The 22635-nt window shown below is 40.6% G+C and overlaps 1 long non-coding RNA gene across 1 annotated transcript in view; it reads right to left on the bottom strand.

Moving 5' to 3' along the window:
- Nucleotides 1-11456: 11456 nt before the first annotated feature.
- The window catches only part of LOC120517691, a 55601-nt gene continuing 44422 nt past the window's right edge, over nt 11457-22635 (bottom strand). Inside the window, exons 6-7 of the long non-coding RNA XR_005631084.1 lie at nt 12340-12449; nt 11457-11746 (exon numbers count right to left, since the gene is read on the bottom strand). This is a non-coding gene — a long non-coding RNA (uncharacterized LOC120517691). The remainder of the gene's footprint in view (nt 11747-12339; nt 12450-22635) is intronic.

Below are 22635 nucleotides of genomic sequence, written 5' to 3' on the forward strand. Positions count from 1 at the left end.
CCTTTGCTTTCTGTCTGTTCTTCTTGGGTCGTTTCTCAATATATTCACACTTTTCTTTCCTCCTTTTTTTTTTAAATCTTTTGAAATAAAATCAGTAGGATTCAATAGCTCACTCCGACACCACAGATGTTACATTGATCTATAGAGATTCCTCTTGCACACTTTTACTCCACATCAAAATTATCAGAAGAGGAGTGGCTGGTAGGTTTGCCCCCCAAAATTTGCCTCTCTGCCGTAATGTCGGGCTTTACCTTGGCATACTGTTAATTTCCCGAAGCCTGCCAGCTGCACTCAGGTCCTTGCAGCTCTTCTACTGGGTACATCTTGGATTACGCAGCTTCACCCAGATTTCAATAAGCCGACTCAAGTCCCCCGGAACGAGCGGCATCAGCAGGCTGAAAACTTTTCTCTTTATCTTGAGCACAATGGCCGCTTTGACTGAGGTAATTTCCCCCTTCTTTGCAGACAGTGATACCGTGTGGTGGGTTGGAGTGACTATTTTTCACCTTGTGCCCCTACGAGAGTTCCTCCAAAATTGACCCTACCTGCATTCTCAATTGTCTGCTCCCTGCAGTGCTGACTGGGACCCACCTGTGCAGCCGCAGGTGAGTTACAAAGCTCTGCAACCTGATCCCTCCCCAGCGGCTGCTGCACTCCTCTCAGGGTGTTTGCTTTCCACCTTGCGTCAGTATAAAGTTACTTCAGGTCTCTGATTCCAGCCTCTCTGGGTCAGCGGCACTGGTGAACCCACATACTAGGAGAAAGAGCCCTCTCTGATTCCACAGGCTTCTAATCTGCTTTACAATTATCCTGCCTATTTATTAGCAGCCTTTAATCCTCTTAAAGCCTCTTTAAGGTCTCTAACAAACTTCCTTCCATCTGTCTGCACCAAGGCCCATGAGCCAATTAAAGCTCAGACCTCAACACGTATGTACATTTAGATGAAAGATGGCAGAGATAAAGTTGCAGAAGCTGGGAACACCATGTATATCTTTCATATACCCTTTATGCTGAACAAATCACTCACCATTGGCTGCCAGATATTAGCAAATCTATACGGGTGAAAAGTTAAGACCCCGATGTCTTACTGAATCCAGCTGTAAAAGTCGGGGTCTGAATAAGACACTAACTCAGTGAAGTGTTGTGGTTGATGGGTCACGCTGTAGAAGTCTCATACTACAACAAATTAAGCTCTGCTGTTGGCTGGTCTAGGTTGGATAGAAACTCTTTGAGGGGTCAGGAGTTTGGACCCCCAAGTATTTCATTGATGTGTGTCAAGACTAGATTAGGTTATATGAACCTCAGTTGGGACTGAATTAGGCTGAGCCGGGGTTAAGCTGCAGGTGCGGCAGGTCACCGAATCTGTCATTGTGGAAGGAGATGTTCATGTAACAGAACGAGTAAAGATCTGCTGGGGTCACACTTCATGACCCTGTGGTTCAACCGACTGCAGTTTCTGTTTGGCTGGACCAGGCTCTTGTCTGAATGGATGCCATATCTAGAATTTGAGGTTGTCAGCCAGCCCTTCACGGACTACTCGCTGTGGTCTTGATGGATTCTAAACCTTTGGGTATTGAGTTCTAACTGAACTAGGCTCTGCTGGGCTCAAACTGTTGGATTCTGATCTGACTGAAAATTTTTATCTTATTAGAGTCGGGCATTTTGTAACTGACATCTCAATGGATCATGCAATATAGGGATGAAGTTGTGACATTTAGGCTTCAGGAGTCTTTCACAGCGAAGTTTCAGGCTCTGCAGGGATTTCAACTTGAGCTGAACAATTCGATAAACTGGGATCAAGCAAATGGACTCTGGTCTGGCTGGATACTAGAGCTTGTGATGTGACCTGAGTGGATTACAGGCTGTTCTGTGGTCAAGCAGTAAGGACCTCAAATCTGGGTAAATTAGGGGCTGCTGTCAAATGTGCTAACATTCAAAAATTTGGTCTCTGTGTTACAATGAATCAGGCACTGCTGGGGTCCAGCAAAAAATAAATAAATAAATATATACACCTTTTAAACTAAGAGGCTCGGCCCAGCATGCACTTATGTTTTGTGGCCTCCTGTAGTGTAACTGTGCCTGCAGGTGTGGAGTTAAAGTTAAGAGGTCCCTGATGAATGTACAAGGTATTGTGATGCCTCAGTGAGCTTTACAGCATGATGCCCAAGTGCTGCTCCAGCTATTATTAGAAATGCTAAATCATAACTTGATCAAGGCTCAGCCCTGAGTGCTCCAAAGAACAGTCCCCACTGTCCTCTCCTGGCACATCAAATAGAGTCATGGCCATGTGGATTGCCTGGAGAGGTCTGTCCTCTCCTCCTGTTCTTGAAGGGTCAGGGTGAGCATTCAGTATTAGAAGAAATGGGGTGTCAAAGCTGACCGCTAACACCGTATTGCCAGCATTTTTTGCCATCTCTCCCTCTTCTCTCACCACTTTACAAATGCTTGTCAATCAGGTCCTTCTATTTGCAGCTCTGTAGCTTGCACATTGGCCTTTGTTTATTGCACACAGTGGCCACTGGAGCTAATCCTGGTAAGCCAAGGGCATTGTAGGGAGGCAGGTGACCCTTTTGTTCGAGAGGGACTGTAAAATACCCACAGCCTGTCTGTTGTTGAGTCGTAAGAGCACTGACGCAGCATTTAACTGTTTATTTTTTGGGTTCACCTATCCCAGAATGCTGCTGTTTTCCCCAAACACAGGCACTGTACACCCCTATCTCGGTTTTAGGCGTCCTTTTACTTGCTTCCAGTTTCTACCCAACTGCAATCAGACTCGTGAACAATCAGTAACCTTGTGTCACCTCCACCGCTACCTGCACATATACTTCTGCCACTGTCTCTATTTACTCCTAGGATTCTGGTTTTATTTATTTACTTATTTATATTCATTTATTTATTGTGTGCAGGTTTTTTTTTGTCTATGTTCACTGTCTGCAAGGGCACATGCAAGCAAGCATTTCATTGTACATGGTACTTGTGCACATGACAATAAAGAATTTCAATTGTTAAAGAAGGCAACAACATACGTTTACCTCACTTGTAGACTTAAAAAAAAAAAATTAAGAAAGAAATAAGCAAAGGTGGATGATGTTGGAATGAGAAATGGGCTTGTCATCTGTTTTGGCCATTATTTGAAACAAGTATTATATGCCCTGCACTTTAAACAGAGAAGCTCTGAGAGCAATGAATACATAACATAATGTGGAAATATTCAAAAATGGACAATGGCGGGGGGGCTTCTTCGGGGTTTTATAGATTGGGCTTATGAAAACAGTGTGACATCTCCTGTTGAAGGACTTGTCACTATCAACCTTCAGAAGCCATTAAGAAGGCTAACAGAATGTTGGGTTATATAGCGCCCTGATGTTTAGAGTCTACACAGGTTATGCTGAAGTCTTGTAACACACTGGTGAGGCCTCGTCTGGAGTACTGTGTGCAGTTTTGGTCTCCAGACTTCCAGAAAAAAAAGACATAGCAGTGCTAGAAAAAGTCCAGAGAAGATCAGCTAGGCTGAGTTAGGAGGAAAGATTTAAGTAGTTAAAGCAAACCGAGATTAAGAGGAGACAGGATCAAAATGTTTAAAGTTATGAAGAGAATTAGGCCCGTGGATCAAGATTGCAACTTTAAAATGAGTTTATCAAGAACACAAGGACACAGTTGGACACTCGTCAAGGGTAAATTTTACACACACATTGGGAAGTTTTGCTTCATATAGAGAACCAGAGACACCTGGAATAAGTTACCAAGTCATGTTGTGGACAGTAGGACATTAGCAACCTTCAAAACTCGACTTGAAGTTATTTTGGTGGAATGAGGTGGATTGGACTGGCGAGCTCTGTTGGGCTGAAAGTATCGTCTAGTGTTCTCACTATAGTTAAACAGGTGATATCTGCTCGAATTCACTGTAAAAAATGCCCCGTTTGTACTACCTAGTAAGAAATCAATCTGACAAAATAATTACATCAAATATTTGGGAAAATAAAATGAGACAAAAGAAAGAAAATTCCAATATAGGTTCCATCAATATAAAATATTAAGCTGGGGTTTAAATTGTGCACCTCCTTGATTCAGTCTCCACACAGGTGGGCAACATAGCCTTCTATGAATGTATGTAGCAAAATAGTGGATCTGATGGAGGAATTGACTTAGCCGAGTGAAACACTGGAGTCAGGATGTGAGACTGGAATCTGAATGACTGTAGATGTCAGGCTAACATGGGCGCAGATTTCATTTATACAGGAGAGACTAATGAACCTGCGTGCTCAAATACGCATCTCTGTAGTGATTCCATTGTAAACTGGCAGGAGCTGGCTGGTGCTCTGCGTCTTGCCACCCCCTGTGCTACAAATTGCCAATGCCCCCCGCCCCCTCCCCATTTGTGTCTGTTGTTGTGTAACACTAATGTAACTAGATGGGATTAACAAGAGATGATTATCCATAAAGTAGAAACCAAACCCACGGAAACATTTACACAAGGTGGTGGAACGCTAAGGTCATTCTCTGCAAACCTGAAGACCACCCCTCCCTCAAAACGTCTACCAGCAGATTTTCAAAAAAGCAATTCAGTAAAGGCCAAGATGTTTAGTTTAGTTGCCTATCAAGTTTGAGTCCATTCACCAGAAATTTGTAAGACACTTTAAATACGGTCTCCGTCTATCAATTCTCAAACCAGCTTTGGGCGCATATCAGCTCCAGAAGATCTGAGCAGGGGTTTTGAACCCAACGTTCTGGAGCTGTGAGGTAAATGTGCTAATGAAAGTGTAAATGCATCCCTCTGATTTGGATGAAAGCTTCAACTAAATAAACTCATGTAAATAAACAAATTGGAAATTATAAATTGGAAAATTATATATTTCTTTTAATGCTTTATTACCATAATGCAGGTATCTTTGATTTAGGCCAGGGTCTCAAATATGGACCCTTCTACTTTCATATTGAATGCTTTCTTTTGTTTCATTTCTTTTATCTCGTTTCTGAACTCATTTTAATTATTTTAAAACTAAGTTCGAGAAATTCATCCCCTGGAAGAGCTGCATTATCAGACCAGCCATGTTTTTTTTATGTAAACACTTTCACTCATTTACTTGTTTGCTTAATTAGACCTTTCATTTGTCTTTTTGGGGGCTGCAGTGATTAGTATGACTGCCCCACAGCTACAGCAGAAGGGGGATGAATCCCACGCCAGTCATCTCTGTGTATAGTCTGCACATTCTCCTCGTGTCAGCAGTGTTTTTTTTTTGTTGTGGGATTCCAATTTTCCTTCCACATCCAAAAGATGCACCTGTTTATTTAACATGGCCTAGACCAGCGGACACCGACTCCAGTCCTGGAGGACCACCATGGCTGCAGGTTTTCATTCTAACCCTTTTTTTAATGGGTGACCTGTTTTTGCTACTAATTAACTTCTTTTGAATTAATTTTAATTGACTCGATATTGAAGACTCAGACCCCTTAATTGTTTCTTTTTCCTTAATTAGCTGCCAACAATAATGAGATACAAAATGAGCCAAAACAACTGGTGTCCATCATACAATATCTGAAAATAATGAAAGATGAAGGAATGCTGATCTGCTCAGGTCCCCAAATCATTTGGCCAGAGCTCTTAGAAAGAGAAATTCAACAATTTCGGAAATGTCTGCTAATGGACCACGAGAACACCAACAAGCCCTGGACTTAAAGATCTGGTTTAATTAACAAGAAGAATCGACTCCTAATTAAGCAACTGGTTGGAATGAAATTGTCTGGAATTTGAGGCCCTGACTTAGTTGGTCTTCTGTTGGCTCCCTCACTTCACATTTCATTTCTGTTTGGGTGCCATTTAAGGAAAGAAATTAAGAAATTCAGAGGAACAAATCTTAAAAAAGCAATTCAATTAAAATGAATTCACAAGAAGTTAATTAGCAACACAAACAGGGCACTCATTTAAAAAGTCAGTTAGAATGAAAACCTGCAGGCACGGTGGTCCTCCAGGACCGGACTTGGCCACCCCTGGCCTTAGACTAAATGCCTGTGTGTGTGCTCTGAGATGGACTGGTGCAACATTCACGGCTGTTCCTGCCTCACACCAAAAAGACCACTAGGGATTAATGGAGTGTTCTACTTGAACTTGTCGGTGTAAACAGAAACACTACACAGTGTTACAGCTCGTCTATTAATTTTCTGAATCTGCTTTTTCATTAAAGGGTAGCAGGAAATCCAAGATTATCTGCGTAACAAAAGGCCAAAAGCAGGGGGAAAAAAATCGGGCCCAGGACCCTGCTTGGCTGTACAGCACACTCGAGCAAGCATACAGTCTCTCATACTTAGTCTGTTTTTGTCAAGTTTACACTTCTTTAAAGATGTGTATTGAAGTGAATGTCCTGGCCCATTGCACTTTGACTCCTGTTTTAGAAATGGCTTTATTAATTATGCTGAAATAGTCCCAGAAAGCCAGCAAAGTCTTAAAGGGCAGAGGGAGGTGTGCATGGTTCCATGTTATCTGCAGAGAAACAGGATATCACATCATGTGCACCAGTGTCTGGATATCAGAAATTGGCCGTGTTGTATGGATCAGCTGCATTTAAGCAGAAGTAACCCAACGGCCATCTTAAACAAAACAAAAAAAAAAAAAACAGTGAATAATTTTATGTGTTAAAACAAAATGTTTAGCCATGAGGTGCAGCCATTTTTAAAAAGCAGAGAAATGAGAAGCTGAATGAAGACAGGAGTTTGATGTAAGGTCATAATCAGGCTCAGACGATTAAAAACTTCAGCCTGATCAAAAACTAGCATTAAAAGTGACCTTCCAGGAGAGGAGTTTGACATTTCTTTCTGAAATGGCCACCAGCCTAGAACCTGTTATTAATGTACCGGACTGGGTTGGAAGCTTTGGATATATTAGTAACGCAAAGGGACAGAGCAGGGGAGTGAGTGCCTTTGGGCTCATTAGTAATATGAAGAGGAGCCCTGAACAAATTTGTCATCCAGATTCAGTTGCTGTGACAAAATATGACAAAAGGCTCAAAGCTGAGTTGCCATTTAATAAAATCGCAATAAGAGGTGGCTGTTTCTAAACACAATTTTTAGGCCTCTGGCTCCACACCTCATAACACACAATCTGTTGTTGTTTTCTTCTTGCAACATATCCCTAATTATTATTATTATTATTACTATGCAGTGAAATCAGCTTTTTGGAAGATTTCATTCCATTCATAGCTGCTTAGGATTTTGTGTGATGCCCACTGCACAGGATGATGGGGGAGGGGGCGATTTGCAGAGGAGGTTCTGATTGCCCACTCACATCCTCTATCTCAGTGATGGCTGGGATCGAGTTTCCAATCCCACGACCAGAAGAGACCCTGCCTCTTAAGTCGGATTACATTTCCTATCATTATTTCATGGACAGCTCTCTGTTTCCCTTTATTTGTGTATGTGTGTGTCTCTCTCTCTCCGGTCTTTTATGTAAACATCCAGGCCACTTTTTTATTTATAGGTTTATATTTAATAAATAACCACATTTTAAAACTTAAAAAATTGTATACATTTTAAATGATTCTCAGTGTTTAAGTATGATTGTCGTACAATATATATAGTATACAGTCATGAAAAAGTTTGGGAACCCCTCTTAATTCTTTGGATTTTTGTTTGTCGTTGGCTGAGCTTTCAAAGTAGCAACTTCCTTTTAATATCTGACATGCCTTCTGGAAACAGTAGTATTTCAGCAGTGACATTAAGTTTATTGGATTAACAGAAAAATATGCAATATGCATCATAACAAAATTAGACAGGTGCATACATTTGGGCACCCCAACCGCTCCTGTATTTTTCTTGGCCTGCCAGACCTGCTGGGTTTAACAGCAACTGTGCCTGTGGCCTTCCATTTCCTGATTCCATTCCTTACAGTTGAAACTGACAGTTTAAACCTCTGAGATGGCTTTTTGTAGCCTTCCCCTAAAACAGGAGACTGAACAATCTTTGTTTTCAGATATTTTGATAGTTGCTGTCTGTCACTCTTCAGAGGAGAGTCAAAGGGAAGGACAACTTGCAATTGACCACCTTCAATACCTTATCTCATGATTGGACACTCCTGTCTATAAAGTTCAAAGCTTAACAAGCTCATCCAACCAATCTGGTGTTGTAAGTCATCAGCATTGAGCAGTGACAGGCATTCAAATCAGCACAATGACAAGGGGACCCACATTTTAGCAGAGCCAGTTTTTCACATTTGATTTAATTTCATACAACTAAATACTGCGTCACTAAAAATCTTTGTTCGGAAAACAACCCAACTCTCCACTGTTATCTTTTTTGTTGAAAGGAGAGTAAATTATTATGCAGGCTGAGAGGGGTTCCCAAAATTTTTCATATGACTGTATATACTGTACATACATACACACGACTTTATAATAATACCTTACTGTGACTGCTCTCTTATCATTAGCCAAGTGAAAAGTAATAAAAAAAAAAATGTGTGTTTAAGCGGGCTGTTGTTTAATAGTTCCAAAATTCTTGATCTTTGGTAAAAGCTAAATTTCCCCTTGCATACAACTATCCAGTATACATACATATATCTAACAGATATGCTCAGGTATGTTTCTGTCTCGCCTAGATATTGTCTGTGTTGACTTTGCATGTTCTTCCCCCTGTCAGTTTAGATCTCCCACTGTATAGTCTGCTTTACTCCCACATCCCTAGAGACGTGCAGGTTAGGTTAATAGGCAATACCAAAATGGCGTGGGTGTGTGCATGAGTGGGCTCTGTCAACAACTGGTGCCCCCGGCAGGTCTGGTACCTGTTTGCACCCAATGCTGATATGCCTCACTGTCACTGTGACAGCCAAGTCAAAAGTTTTCTTTCTTTTCAGTCATTTTGGGGTGTGTTCAGACCATAGTGTGGGTGTATATACTTATTTATCTATGTATTTATTTATTTAAAGAGCTTGTGTAAAAAAAAAGCTATATTTCCCTCCACATTTTCTGGCCTCCTGTGATCCCAATTTGGATTAAGCAAGGTTTGAGACTATGACAGTATATACAGGGTGTCCATAAAGTCTGTGTGCAATTTAAAATAGTTAACTTTGTAAGTAATGTGACAGAAAGAATCCGTAAAAAGAATTAGAAAGCTTGATATATCTAGGTTTTTTTTGTCTTTAGAAGTTTGTCATATTTGGGAAACTGAAAATCCACGTGAATCTGTTGAACATGAAAGAGATTCTCCCAAAGTTAATGTGTGGTTTACTTTGGGAAAGAATCGAGTCATAGGGCCATTCTTTTTTGAAGGGCGTGTTGTTAATGGCGATAGCTATTCAGAAATGCTGCAGAATGACTTTATTCCTTAACTTGAACAATTTGGACTGATAGAGAATACAGTGTTTCAACAAGATGGTGCTCCTTGTCACTTTGCTTTGCATGTTAGACAGTTTCTACACAAGAAATTCCCTAACAGATGGATTGGAGGAGGTGGACCATTTTCTTGGCCTCCACGTCCGCCTAATTTGACTCCATTGGATTTCTTTTTATGGGGACATGTGAAAACGAATGTCTGTCCAACCAAACCTCGATCTTTAGAAGACTTGCCAGCGAGGATAACTGATGTGATTGCTGGCATTATTGAAAATGTTTTCCAACAACTACAGAATCGTATTACCCTTTGTATTAGTAATGATGGTGGACATGTTGAAAATTAACAAGAACAATAAAAAAATGTAAGTGTTTATTCTTTCTAATCCTTTTAACAGATTCTTTCTATCACATATACTTACAAAGTTACAACTGTTTTAAGTTGCACACGGACTTTATGTACACCCTGTACTCTGGGGCCATTATTGTGATGACTGCAGAGAACCATGAAATCCTTACTTGCTTGAGCACATTGCTACTCTTTGGCACAACGATCAGTGAGTATAACTAATCTACTTTGAAACTTCAGTCTTCCATACATCTTCTAAACCCAAATATCCTGGACACGTGAAAGCTGGAGCCTAGCAAGCAAACCTCAGTCACAAGGGAGGAAGAAAACCTGGAAAGGGTACCAGCCCATTACAGGGTAAACACACACACAGGCCAATTTAGCATCACCAATCCACTAAACCTGCATATCTTACTTGGGAAATCTCATATCATGTTTGTCATAGAAATATGTATTATAATAATGAGTATACTGTAACAACTCTTATGTATGTCATATTTATGGTTCCGGGTGGCATTACTAGAGAAAAGTTTTAATAATTCTGACCACTTCACCTGCAATGATTTCTATAAATTACGTGCAAACGTGACAATACTGAGAAGAACAAGCACACATAATCTTAAATCAATCCGTATTCTATCAAAATGTTGAAGGGGGGTTCAGGACGTAGTACAAATACAAATGTAAACTGTGCCTAAGTAAAAGTGAAGATAAAGATGCATTGAGCATCCACCCCTTGTAGCCCTCTCTAAAATCCATGTCTGTCTTTCCAAGGATGTGCCCTATGGCTGAGCTTGGTCTAGAAACCTGCACATGCAGCCTAATCTGACAAAACACAAAGAGGTAAGGCTAGCATGTGTTTCAGGGTTTTCTTGAATAAAGCATTTTTTTCTCCCTCTTGCCTTGCTGTGTTTCAGTGCTCCTTCAGCAGGTATCTGCAGCAACTGACAGTGTCTTCCTCTGCTGTGCAACTGACAAATGTCTTCCTCTGCTCTGTAGGCCCCTCTGCTGTCTGGAAGTTTTCAAAGCAGGAGGCTATGTAGAGAAGGACATTACCACTACAGCAGGCAGTTGGACTGCAGGTGGCAGCAGGTGCAGATTAAAGAAAGCACTTGTGAAAATTAGAGGAGTGGTAAGCAATGCAGGGTCTTGAGTGCAGAAATAAAACCAAGTAGCAGTAATGGCAGTGACAACCTGCAAGCATGCAAACAGTCACAAGATAAAATAATATTTGTTGTGTGGTAGAACGAGAGAAAAGCCTAGACAGATCGTGTAGAGCATGCAGATTGCTTTTTCTGATGAAACTTACACGTCTCATTTCGCCGGCCTGTTATCTGCACTTAAAGATACGTCTCTCGGTTTTTTTTTTGTTTTTTGTTACTACCGGCCACATCAAAGATACCGAGGCATGAGTCACATGCATAGAGGGTTAATGAAAGCCTGCTGTCTTTCCAGTAAGGCGGGCACAGGGCAATGAATGATTTTATTCGGGTTAGGAGGGGCTGTCCACAACATTGCTTTAAAAGGAGTACTCAGGAGCTGCCCCATAATCCGCCAGGGTACTGTACACCACAGATTCAGCATGCATTTTTAATAAATCCGCTAATAACTAATAATTGAGTGTGTTTGCAGCTGGCACGCTCCAGGTCTATTGAGGTTACTTACAATGACAAAAATATCAAAGGCTTTATAGTATAACCAGTAAAGGCACGATAACGTTCAGTGAATACACGTGACTTGAGCATTTCTAGTTTTCATTCTCTTTCTCTGTACGTTTAGCATTCGTTTGCTCAGAGTTTGATGCGTTTCCTGCACAGCTCTTCATTTCTCCACCTTAATGGCCCGCTTCTTCTCTTCTTTCATTGGCATCTTTTTGTGTTAAAACTGATTAAGTCAGTGTTTGTGTTGCAGTTACTTAGTACATTTTCCTTAAGCTGGCACGTAAGTCTTCAATGTGCCTCAAGAATGATTTAAGATATGAAGAGGTAGAGGAAGTGACGGCGAAGGTGGTAGGGATGTGAATGGCGCCCGTATGCATGGGCTACACAGCCTCCCTGGTGGCCGCTGCTGAGAGTTGATTCTAAAATAAAATAAAAATAAAAAAAGAGGAATAACCTTGGATGTCAATCGTCACCCCGAAAGCGGATAGTAGACGTCACGTAGTACATGTGTATCAAATTTCAAGTCAATACGTCAAACAGTTTTGCGAGCTACAAGTGATTTAAAATCCTGGACAGAGAAACGGACAGCCACAGTAGCGTATTACATTAGAAGATATCTGGGCTCTTTGGTTTTGGGCTTGAGAGTGGGGTCATCTCTGCTAAGCTAACTTGTTCTTTGGTTTGGCTTTGGTTTCCTTTCAAGTGCTGTTAGGTAAATCGGCATTCCCTAAATTACTCTGCTCCGTGGGGCAGTGATGAGGGCTTTATAATGAAGTGGCATTCCATTTAGGATGGGCTTCTGCTTTGCATTTTTGTTTCCATAAAAGGCCCTGATGCCTTCACATAGTGTAGTAGTAGTGTTGTCACACGTACAGGGTACAGTAAAAGTCTTATTTGCACATCCAAACAACAGCCAACATGTTGCCACTCTCTGCCACCATGACAAACAAGGGTGAATTAAATTGTATATTTAATTAAAAAAAAAATCATCTTACCTTATAAATCAGCTTACCTGATGTACCTCGTGCCTAAACAGATTTCAGGTTGGTAGAAGACGTCGGACAGTCCTTCTTCTTTCTCTTGGCTTTCTCATACCCTTCTGTTCATCATGATGAAATGTCACTGATTAAACAAGTTCATATAGTTTGCATTATTTAAAATTAGAATGTAGAACCAAACAAAGGTGTCCATTACTACCAATGATGTTTGTGATTGCTATTGAACCCCAAATGAATAATCAATCAGGTGTTAAAAAACTAACAGCTAAATCCAGAATACAAAAAAAACTTGTATTGACTCTCTTAATAGCAATGATTCTACTGGAAAATACATTCAACACTATTTCCACTATTCCTTATGTTATTACTGTACATAACAGAACAAGAAAATATGAACACATAACCCCAGTTCTTAAATCCTTACACTGGCTCCCGGTTAAGTTTAGGGCAGATTTCAAAATCCTCCTTTTAACATATAAAGCATTAAATGGCCGAGGTCCGGCTTACTTGTCTGAACTTATCATGACTTACAAACCTGAGCGCACATTAAGATCTCAAGATGCCGGTCTGCTTAGGAGTCCAAGGATTAATAAAATAACAGTGGGAGGTCGAGCTTTTAGTTACAGGGCCCCTAAACCGTAGAGTGGTCTGCCTGCTACTATAAGAGATGCCCCTTCGGTCTCAGCCTTTAAATCCCGGCTGAAGACTCACTACTTCAGTTTAGCACACCCTGACTAGAGCTGCTGATTAACTGTACAGACTGCATCTGTTGTTAGTCATTAGCACTAAAACATAAGTAACATGATAGTTAGAATTTGATACTAACCCTCACCTATTCTGTTTCTCTTCTCGGTACTCAAATGTGGCAATTGGTGCCACGGCCCACCTGCCAAGTTGTTTGACTGCCTATGGTAAAGTCATCCCTGATGGAGGATCGCAGGAATCAAGAGAATGAGGGGTCCTTTCATCAGATTGGCTGGCCCAGCACTGTTTCAGCCGTGGAATGGCCAAATGGGGGAGGCAGCTTGATGGATGAGGTCTCCAAGACTCTAAAAATATCCAAATCTTATTAAGTGATATCATCTACTGTTAAATTCTGCTCCGTACTTCTAAAATATTTATTTTTATGCTGTATTGAGGATTGTTCTGTTCTGTGTATTGTATTGTATTGACCCCCTTCTTTTGACACCCACTGCACACCCAACCTACCTGGAAAGGGGTCTCTCTTTGAACTGCCTTTCCCAAGGTTTCTTCCATTTTTCCCTACAAGGTTTTTTTGGGAGTTTTTCCTTGTCTTCTCAAAGAGTCAATGCTGAGGGGCTGTCAAGAGGCAGGGCCTGTTAAAGCCCATTGCGGCACTTCCTGTGTGATTTTGGGCTCTACAAAAATAAACTGTATTGTATAACTGTCCTTACAAGACTCTTGTATGTAACACACACCATAGATTAATTAGCATTTAACATTATTTGAATGAATTTCTTTAGTGTTAGCTGTGGAATACAAGGAGTCACTGCGGATGAAAACAGAATATACAGCAATAGTGTCTTTTGTTCAGCTAACTGGCAGAATGTTGCAAATTTTGAAGATTGTGCAGCACAATGTATACCATAAAAAACACAAAACAAAGACTGATACCCACTCATAAACAAGTTTGAATCTGACACTTTGATGTAGGTGATGGAGTCATAGCTCATAGTTAAAACGCTGCTACATAACAGACACAGGTGATTATACCAATGATTTTCTGGTGCAACATTAATATTTTCAGTGAGCGGTATTAAGTTATAATGGTGTCAGATATGGGATAGGAAGCGTTACAGCAATAGGTTGTTTTGTTTGGTTAACCGCAGGTGCTTATAGATATTGAAGATCAACTACACAATGCAGAACACAAATAAATGACTTTCATAACTGAACCTACAGCAGTCCACAATGTTAGTGTCAGAAGTGGGATACAAGTCATAAAGCACATAGAATTTGTTGATTTAGGTATTTTTAAAAGCCTTAAATTTTACACCGTTTGGCTTGCTCTCTCTCTCAAGGGTGGGGATCGATCTGTTCTTAGCATAATTCTTTTTTTTTTGTTAAAACTTGATTGCTATGTATTGATTGTAATAAAATTAATAAATAAATAAATAAAAAAAAAAAAAGAAGTGGGATACAAGCCATCATCATGTCTGACAATAGCCGATAATACTATAGTGTACAGAATAGATATAGCTGGGTGGGATTTTGGATTTGAACCCTCCTGAAATATAATTTATGATAGTTCCAACTGAATAATTTGTAGGTACATTTATGATTCATGTATTGTCTCACCCTACAGTTTCCCACCTGCCCTTCTAATTCCTGGCATACAGAGTTCATGTAGCTAGGAGGTGTGGAACAGAGTCTGAGAAATCAGCAGCATAACAGGCCTCACAGTATACTGTCTACTTCTACAACAACTGTTCTGTTACATTAGAGTGAGATGTGGGATGCAAGGAGACAACTTGGAAGTGCAAAGCAGATATTGGAGACTATTGATATTGAATAAAATGATTAAGACTAACCTAATTCACACCAGGCCCGGCAACAATTTTTAAGTTTGGATCTACTAAATTGTTATCTGGCCAACACTCTGGCATGGTGATGAGCGAGGTTGCCTTACAGATCCGGAAAGGTTTGAACCCCAGCCTGGTCTCTGACTGTGGAGTCTGCATGTTCACACTGTGTATGCGAGGGGGTTTTGTCCCCACACGTTTCTAGTCCCATTTCAGAGATATGCATGTCACATCAAATGGCGATTCTAAATGAGCCACAACTAAGTGAGTGTAGGGTTTGTGCAGGAGTTTGCTCAGTGATGGCCTGACCGGGTTTGTTTTTGTCTTGCATACAAAGAGATTGCAGCTTTCATGAACTGGGTAAAGTGGGTTCAATAGTGCATGGTAAACGAAAAAACAAGTTAGCTGTGGGATACAAGGAGTCTTTGTGCATGCACCCTGCTTATTTAGATAGATATGAAAGGCACTATAAGACAGATAGATAGTGAGAGAATAATATAGTTACCTAAGGGAAACGTAGTCTGTGTGCATGAAGAGTTTTGGATTGCAGTATACATTAAAAATATACAACCTTTGTTTTTTATATAGCATGACTGACATAATGGTTGGGTAAACAGATAAAATGCCCTAGGTAGTTCAAGAAGTAGCTGAATGTCATGTACACAGTAGGACTTGACAGTTTTCACGTACACAGAAAATTTCATAAAAGAAGAGTATGAGCTAAACTTAAGAAATGTTTTTGAGAAGGACAAAAATGTAGTGGAAGGAGACTTTTATTTTGCGTATGTAAGCTGGCTGTGCTTTCTGCTGAAAACACGTCATATCTTCTGTGTTAATGAGCCAATCAGAATAAATGACAGGTGGTGTGTAAGCTAATGAACCAATTAGAATAAATGCTGTTACATTACGCGTTACGTAAGTATTAATTCAGTGCTGTTATGTAAACTCAATTGTCTATAAATATTGGGACTGTATCTTTCTTTGCTCAGTGACCATTCCTTCACAGGCCGCTGTGATGGGGTGTATCCTTCTTTATGAATAGGAAATTAAAGACGTAATGCACAAACTTCCTCCTGTCCAATTTGTTAAGGACAAAATTTCTTTCTTTAATAATTTCCATTTGATTTCTTTCACAATAGAAAGAACTTTCTTTGTCCCATGAGAGAAAAAATTGCCTCTTTACAGAAGCTGCTTAAATAAATAAATACACACATAGGTAGATAAATAAATCTAGATTCACCCACACACACTATGGTCTGAACACACACCAGGATGACTAAGACACAGTGGTCAGTTAAGAAACCATGTAATAGATATTGAGCATATCATACACCCACTACTGGCTGTTCAGGTGACTGCAAAAGACCCCATGTAAAAAGAACAAAATGTCTCGACGACAGACCGTACAGTATGTACAATTAATTTTGACGAAATGCTTCTTAAAGCACCATGTCAAAGCATACATCTTCAGTGTCCGGTTTGTTACTATTATGGTTACTTCTTTTAAGTTGCATTACATGTACAAAGTTGGCTTTTCCTTTTCCGTTTTTGAACCCGTAACCCCTAAGTTATCCCCCTGTTCCTTAGCTTCACTCGTGCTGCTCCACTCTCACAGTATGGCTGGTTTTTGCACTTCTCAGGTATTCTGAACCAGTATGACATTGGGGTTTCTACATCTGTTGCATTTAGAATTCTGCAGCCATTTGTCTGAATTCAGCCCCCCCCCCCTCCTCCACCACATGCCAGTGCTTCTGCTTTCTCTTCTTCATACATCTGCCTTTCTAGGAGAAAGTCTGAGACACTGAGAGAGCTCATGAGAGAAACAGACAGAGAGAGAAAGAAAAAGACAGAGGGGGACAGACTGGGTTTTTTTTTTTTCCTTTATGGCCTGCTTCACAGCAGCTGCACACTGCAAGACTAAACAGGTGACTGTACCCCCTAAAGCACCCAGCATCAGATTTCTCAGCGTATCCTGCTGGCACCGCCTACCCCTCGCCTCGCCCACTAATTCTAAATTTTAGCAGTTGAGGCAAATTGTTCTCAGATATTTTACGTTATTTAGAAGAGCAGGAAGGAGACAGATCCTCTTAGAAGAGCCTTGAGCAAAGAGCTGCGACTGGCTGATTAGTGTTAAAGCACTTCATGAATTTATATCATTAATTTCACTTCTCCCCCTCAGACCTCTGTTTACAGTTTTTCAGTTCGGAGACATCCAATTCCATCGTCATCTCACGCCAAGGACACAAGCCACTCAGTACCTGCCTGCTCACATTCAATGGTAGACAAGCAGCCATGTGACCAGAGACACTTCTGATGAAACACCTAATTAGCCAGTCAACATGTTTTTGTTTTCCAACTAGGAACATGCCCATTCTGTGTCACACTAACAGCTGATTAAATGGTTCAATCCACTCCCAGAACTTTCTTTTTGGATACACGGTGATGCATCAACAGCAGTGTAAACATATTGTTCAGGAGAACTTGTTTGTGCTGCTGAGTGCCAATCACAAGTGGGGAAACCAGAGAGGCTCTGCAGGATCTCGCCTCTAGATACAGTCATATGAAAAAGTTTGGGAACCCCTCTTAATTCTTTGGATTTTTGTTTGTCATTGGCTGAGCTTTCAAAGTAGCAACTTCCTTTTAATATCTGACATGCCTTATGGAAACAGTAGTATTCCAGCAGTGACATTAAGTTTATTGGATTAACAGAACATATGCAATATGCATCATAACAAAATGAGTCAGGTGCATAAATATGGGCACCCCAACAGAGATATGACATCAATACTTAGTTGAGCCTCCTTTTGCTCCTTTGAGCCTCTTGACGCCTCCTATAGCCTTTGATGAGTGTCTGGACTCTGGATGGAGGTATTTTTGACCCCATTCTTCCATACAAAATCTCTCCAGTTCAGTTCAATTTGACGGCTGCCGAGCATGGACAGCCTGCTTCAGATCATCCCATACATTTTTGATGATATTCAAGTCAGGGGACTGTGACGGCCATTCCAGAACATTGTACTTCTCCCTCTGCATGAATGCCTTTGTAGATTTCGAACTGTGTTTTGGCTCATTGTCTTGTTGGAATATCCAACCCCTGCGTAACTTCAACTTTGTGACTGATGTTTGAACATTATCCTGAAGAATTTGTTGATATTGGGTTGAATTCATCTGACCTTCGACATTAACAAGGGCCCCAGTCCCTGAACTAGCCACACAGCCCCACAGCATGATGGAACCTCCACCAAATTTGACAGGAGGTAGCAGATGTTTTTCATGGAATGCGGTGTTCTTCTTCCGCCATGCAAAGCGTTTTTTGTTATGACCAAATAACTTAATTTTTGTCTCATCAGTCCAAAGCACTTTGTTCCAAAATGAATCTGGCTTGTCTAAATGTGTATTTGTACACAACAAGCAAATCTGTTTGTGACGTGAGTGCAGAAAGGGCTTCTTTCTCATCACCCTGCCATACAGATGTTCTTTGTGCAAATTGCGCTGAATTGTAGAACGATGTACAGATACACCATCTGCAGCACGATGTTCTTGCAGGTCTTTGGAGGTGATCTGTGGGTTGTCTGTAACCATTCTCACAATCCTGCTCATATGCCGCTCCTGTATTTTTCTTGGCCTGCCAGACCTGCTGGGTTTAACAGCAACTGTGCCTGTGGCCTTCCATTTCCTGATTCCATTCCTTACAGTTGAAACTGACAGTTTAAACTTCTTAGATAGCTTTTTGTAGCCTTCCCCTAAACCATCATACTGAACTATTTTTGTTTTCAGATCTTTTGAGAGTTGCTTTGAGGATCCCATGCTGTCTGTCACTCTTCAGAGGAGAGTCAAAGGGAAGGAAGCACAACTTGCAATTGACCACCTTAAATACCTTATCTCATGATTGGACACTCCTGTCTATGAAGTTCAAAGCTTAACAAGCTCATCCAACCAATTTGGTGTTGCAAGTCATCAGCATTGAGCAGTGACAGGCATTCAAATCAGCACAATGACAAGGGGACCCACATTTTTGCACAGCCAATTTTTTCACATTTGATTTAATTTCATACAAGTAAATACTTCTTCACTAAAAATCTTTGTTCGGAAAACAACCCAGTACTGAGATCCATCCATCCATTTTCTAACCCGCTGGATCCGAATACAGGGGTCTGCTGGAGCCAATCCCAGCCAACACAGGGCACAAGGCAGGAACCAATCCCGGCCAGGGTGCCAACCCACCGCAGGACACACACAAACACACCAAGCACACACTAGGGCCAATTTAGGATCGCCAATCCACCTAACCTGCATGTCTTTGGACTGTGGGAGGAAACCGGAGCGCCCGGAGGAAACCCACGCAGACACAGGGAGAACATGCAAACTCCACGCAGGGAGGACCTGGGAAGCGAACCCGGGTCTCCTAACTGCGAGGCAGCAGAGCTACCCACTGCGCCACCGTGCCGCCCCAGTACTGAGATGTTCCTAGGAAATGAAAGACATACCACTGTTATCTTTGTTATTGAAAGGAGAGTCAATTATTATGCAGGCGGAGAGGGGTTCCCAAACTTTTTCATATGACTGTAACTTCACTCCAAACTGCTTGTTGATCAAGCACCTGGATTTCACCTTCTGTAGAAAACCACATTCAGTGCCTCCCGGTGCCCCTTACTCAGAGTTCACATCCACTTCCACACGTGGACATTACTATGAGAGGAAGAGGGGGTTGTGCTGTTTGTTCGAGTCACAACGCAGGAGAAATTTTATGAAGAATGCAAGACAAATACAGGCAGTGCCACAGAGCACACATGCATCTTGATGCCTTTCTAAAGATCTCTGTGATACTGAGTGTTGCGAAATGTGCTAAATAAAATAAAGATTGGGTGATTGCTATTCTGACAAGTTTCATTTAATATACAGCTATGTTCACTTCTGTGTAAAATGTAATGGCATCTTAAGCCAGGAGCTGTAAAAACTGATGGATTTAATTTCATTTTGTGTTTATTATAACATTCACGCCACAAAGTATTTCTATACTATTTACTTGTACAAAAAGATGTTCTTTAATAAACTCTAAATGCTCCCCAATCTCCCAAAGGAAACATACTCAACATCAAACCTTACCAAAATCATCCTTCATAAACACATCTACTTCCTTTCTATGACTGCAATATTCATCTTGTTCAGTCAGGGCAGCCCGTCACACTACCAACCAGGTGTACTTCCTAATGCTGCCATGGTGTGTTCAGGAAAAGGATACAATGAAAATTAAGTTACATTGTTGCTGTTCACATTTTAAAACACAAGAAGTAAAGATTTATCAGTGTGCAACTTCTAACGTCAGCAGATTGTCTGGAAGTCATGACGGTAAAAGATACTGCTTATCAAAAAAGGTGATTGCTAATTAAGAGGGTACAGAATGGTGCGAGCGAAAATTAACCGAGATGTATATATTTTAAACTACTGGTATTTGAAAATCAGATCAAAAGTTCATATATCTTTAAAAACATATTAATAGGGAAACAAGTAGCATTTTAGACTACTTTGGAAATGAATGTTTTAGAGGAAAACATTCATTAGGAGAAAAAAAAAAGATGAAAACGGTACAGGACCCGCTCACTGAATCACTGCAGGTATTAGCAGGAAACCGTTTTTTATATTTTTTTGCAGGTATTAGCAGGAAAACGTTTTTTTATGGTTTTTTTTTTATCATTCTTTTACGTTTATATAGTTCTTTTCTCACTACTCAAAGCACTTTTCATAGCGAGTGGGGAACCACTTCAACCACCACTAATGTGTGGCATCCATCTGGATGATGCAGCAGCAGCCATTTTTATACCAATACACTCACCACACACGAGCTATTAGCTGTTGAAGTGGTAAGAGAGAGAGAGAGAGCGGGATAGAGAGAATTAGAGGCAGGGGATGATTAGGGGGCCAGAATGACTGGGCCATGGTGGGTAATTTAGCCTGCTGTTTATGAAGGATGCCCAGGGATCTTTTATGACCACAGAATGTCAGGACCTTGATTTTACTTCTCATCCCAAGGTCTACGCCATTTTTACAGTACAGTGTCCCCCATCACTACTCTGGGACATCGGGATCGACACACAGCCCACAGGGTAAGCGCCCTCTGCTGGCCTCACCAACACCTCTTAGAGCAACAAACCAAGCTTTTCCTAAATGGTCTTTCATCCAAGTACTGGCCGGGCCTGAAGCTGCTTAGCTTTAGGTGGATGACCTCTTCGGAAGTGCAGGTGGTATGGCTGCTAGCTAAACCAACAGGACGATATTTTCTCCTTAGAGACATAATGCAGATAAATTCAGTTTAATTCATGTTGAAAAATAAATCTGCTTTTACTGATGTTTCTTTTAATAGGTGAGGCTCAGACCTTCTTGATCACCCCCATACATAAACTCACAATTACTATAATGCTAATTCTTAAATTAGGTAACACAGAATGTTACCCACCATGAATGGAAAAAACAATCAATGGATGTTACCCACTATGAATGTAAAAACTTTCCCATGATTGATTTATTTTATGGTGTTGGGAGATTTAAAGAAATTATACTATAGAGTGTGTCTGTTACATGTGATCTTTGTATTTTACTCTTCATTTTATATTTAGTAATGTGAGGACTCCTTTTCTTGCTTGGAAACTTGTGCAGCCCCTTTATGTCCTGAGAAGGGTGCTATATAAGACTAAATGCAGTTTTTCATGGTTTTATTAAATAACTTGTTTTTATGTTCACTATGAAATAGGCCACAAAAAAAAGAAATGACTGAATAAACATATTGGCACAAATTTGTTGATATGTTTAAATCTCTTGATACTTACTGGAGAAGTTACTTATTGAGTAAAGCACAGCATAAAGACTAACTGATGAAAATGCACAAACTCACGAAAAGCGACAAACATGTTGATACCGATAATCTGAGTTCACAGAATCTAATGAAATCCCCTTCAATGCAAACTGAAAACTCCCCTATCTAAAGATCCAAAGTACCATCATCTCCCTTGAGCCCATCATAAAAAGGTTTTCTGGTAGCTTCTAAAAACATATCATGTGATGCCAGTGTCCAACTTCTCCCCATGTTTGCTTCACTGCCAAGTGTAAAGCAGCTTCTATGTGAGTGTGCCTTGTGATGGTCTGGTGGGCTGTCCAGGGATGGTTTTTTCTTGCAGACAATGCCCCCCACGCCTTCAGGAAATGTATGGGTGTATATATTTATGAGACTCCAACACTAACAATTTAAATCAATAACTTTAAATGCATGTGTTTTATGAAGGGGCAATGTAAAATGACTTAATTCTTGGAATGGGCCCAGATAGTTGAACTTTCAGTATATGTCAAACCCCATGTAGCCAAGCTCCAGGAAAAACATTCATATGTGGTCTTGTTTGCTAGTACTCTATATAAAATATACTACACAAAATAAAGGATGTTGATTAAACTGTACACATACAGTCATTACTACATTAATGTTGTTAAGCAAAGTGCTACAGTTCACTGCGAAGAGTGTAAATATAAAATAAAATGGAATCTGCTGGAGTGCACCACACTAGTGTAGCAAGCACCACTTATGCAGCACAATGCATGGCTCCTCGTGAAGGTGCCTACTGTGTGGGGTTAGCAGATTCGTCTATTTGTATGAGTTTTCCTTTCTGTTTCCATAGTCCATACAATGAGCAGTCAGGTCAACAGCGGACTCTAAATTATGTTTGTTGTCGACATGCATGAATGGCTATGCTTATGTGTGCTTTGTGATGGGTTCCATTC

Source organism: Polypterus senegalus, chromosome 17 (assembly GCF_016835505.1).
Source record: "Polypterus senegalus isolate Bchr_013 chromosome 17, ASM1683550v1, whole genome shotgun sequence".
In the NCBI taxonomy this organism is placed as follows: Eukaryota; Metazoa; Chordata; class Cladistia; order Polypteriformes; family Polypteridae; genus Polypterus; species Polypterus senegalus.